Below are 1,853 nucleotides of genomic sequence, written 5' to 3'. Positions count from 1 at the left end.
GGAGGATGATTTATGGCTGAGCACTCCACTGACACATTTTCTATGTGCTCGGGTTAGTTGTGCATTTCTGGACTAACCACCAGACACTGACAAAGAAACTTCTCTGATGTATGAAAGCATTTAGAGGGCAGTTTGAAAGTATGTTCATTTAACAATTTAAAAAAAAAAAGAAAGAAATAGGTTTTTCCCTGGGGCCTGTAAGCGCCCTAATCATAGGCTCTTGACTAGAATTTATAGTGCCAGGCATACCTAGTCTTCTGTGAAATAGGCCTTAAATTCAATTAGAAATTAGTTTATTATTCCTAAACATTCATGCATGTATTGTGCCTATATTACTAAGGGCTCTCTAGAGGAACAGAATGGATATAATGAATATCTATCTATCTATCTATCTATCTATCTATCTATCTATCATCTGTCTGTCTTTCTGTCTGTCTGTCTGTCTGTAGATGAGTGGCATACAGGCTGTAGTCCAGCTAGTCTACCAATAGAAAATCCAAGAACCCAATAATTGTTCTTTAGAGAAACAGAACTTAAAGAATGAATATATATTGTTAATCTCACTTAAGGAGAGTAAAGACCATTACCCACATTCTTCGATCTAATTATGCAAGCTTTCTTTTCTGTCAGACAGTGCTCCCTCCATAGCAGGGACTGAGAAAACAGCATGGAACACAGGAGGCAGTGGGGTTTATATAGCCCCAAACTGGAGGAGTAAAAGGTTTTCAAGGGTTGGGAGATTTAAGGCTTGGTTAGGTAGGAACTTGGATGAACATTTCAAAATTATTTGTCAGAACATTTTATCAGGGTGGAAGTTAGGGTATAGGGTGTGGAACAGTCAAATTCCAGAAAATGGGTTAAGACCTGGTCAAATCCAAGTTTTAACAGAAAACAGGAATGAATTTATTTTGACCTTGTAACAAGATGGGCTTTTAATCTTAAGATGGAGTTAGGCCGGTTCATCAATATATATAATTAATGTATGTATATAATCAATAATAGATATATTTCCAATTTCTCCTTGGTAATTCAAATCAATCACCCATCCTAACAACTAAGTAGGTTCAATAGTTACTCCTTTATTAGACTATAAAGATTAACTAAGTATATACGAGTTTAAGGGCATATATATACACACACACACATATATATATACTAATAAATCTTATATATAAGTACACACATGCATATAAACTGTATTAGAATAGCTTTCAAGGTGTGGTCCAACGATCCAAACAATGACTGTCTAGCAGCAGAAGTTCCCAGAATTCAGTAGTTGTTCAGTCTGCAAGGCTGATGTCTCAGCTCACCTTCATTACACAGCAGAAGTCTGAAGAAGCACATTCAAAAGCCAGTGAAAGAATGGACTTGCTGGCGAAAGAAGGAGCAAGCCGGTAAAGAGATCAGGCTTCCTTCTTCCATGTTCTTTATGTAGGCTGCCAGAAGATACAGCCCAGATTAAGGTGGACCTTCCCACCTTAAAGGATTTGAATCAAGAGTGGATCTTTCCACTTCAAAAGATCCAGATTTATTTGGTTTGTTTTTTTGTTTTTTTGTTTCTTTTTGTTTTTTTTGTTTTGTTTTTGTTTTTGTTTTTGTTTTTTTGAGACAGGGTTTCTCTGTGTAGCCCTGGCTATCCTGGAACTCACTCTGTAGACCAGGCTAGCCTCTAACTCAGAAATCCACCTGCCTCTGCCTCCCAAGTGCTGGGATTAAAGGCGTGCGCCACCACCGCCCAGCCCAAAAGATCCAGATTTAAAATTGGTCTTTTCGTGCTCGCTTCGGCAGCACATATACTAAAATTTGAACAATACAGAGAAGATTAGCATGGCCCCTGCGCAAGGATGACACGC

The 1,853-nt window shown here is 38.1% G+C and overlaps 1 non-coding gene across 1 annotated transcript in view; it reads left to right on the top strand.

Moving 5' to 3' along the window:
• Positions 1-1,772: 1,772 nt before the first annotated feature.
• LOC116087838 overlaps positions 1,773-1,853 on the top strand; it is a 108-nt gene continuing 27 nt past the window's right edge. The window contains exon 1 of the small nuclear RNA XR_004117639.1: positions 1,773-1,853. This exon is cut by the window's right edge and continues 27 nt beyond it. This is a non-coding gene — a small nuclear RNA (U6 spliceosomal RNA).

The sequence above is a fragment of the Mastomys coucha genome, unplaced genomic scaffold, assembly GCF_008632895.1.
Source record: "Mastomys coucha isolate ucsf_1 unplaced genomic scaffold, UCSF_Mcou_1 pScaffold13, whole genome shotgun sequence".
NCBI classification, from domain to species: Eukaryota; Metazoa; Chordata; class Mammalia; order Rodentia; family Muridae; genus Mastomys; species Mastomys coucha.
Note: the sequence above shows the minus strand (reverse complement) of the source record. Positions and strands in the feature narration are given on the sequence as shown.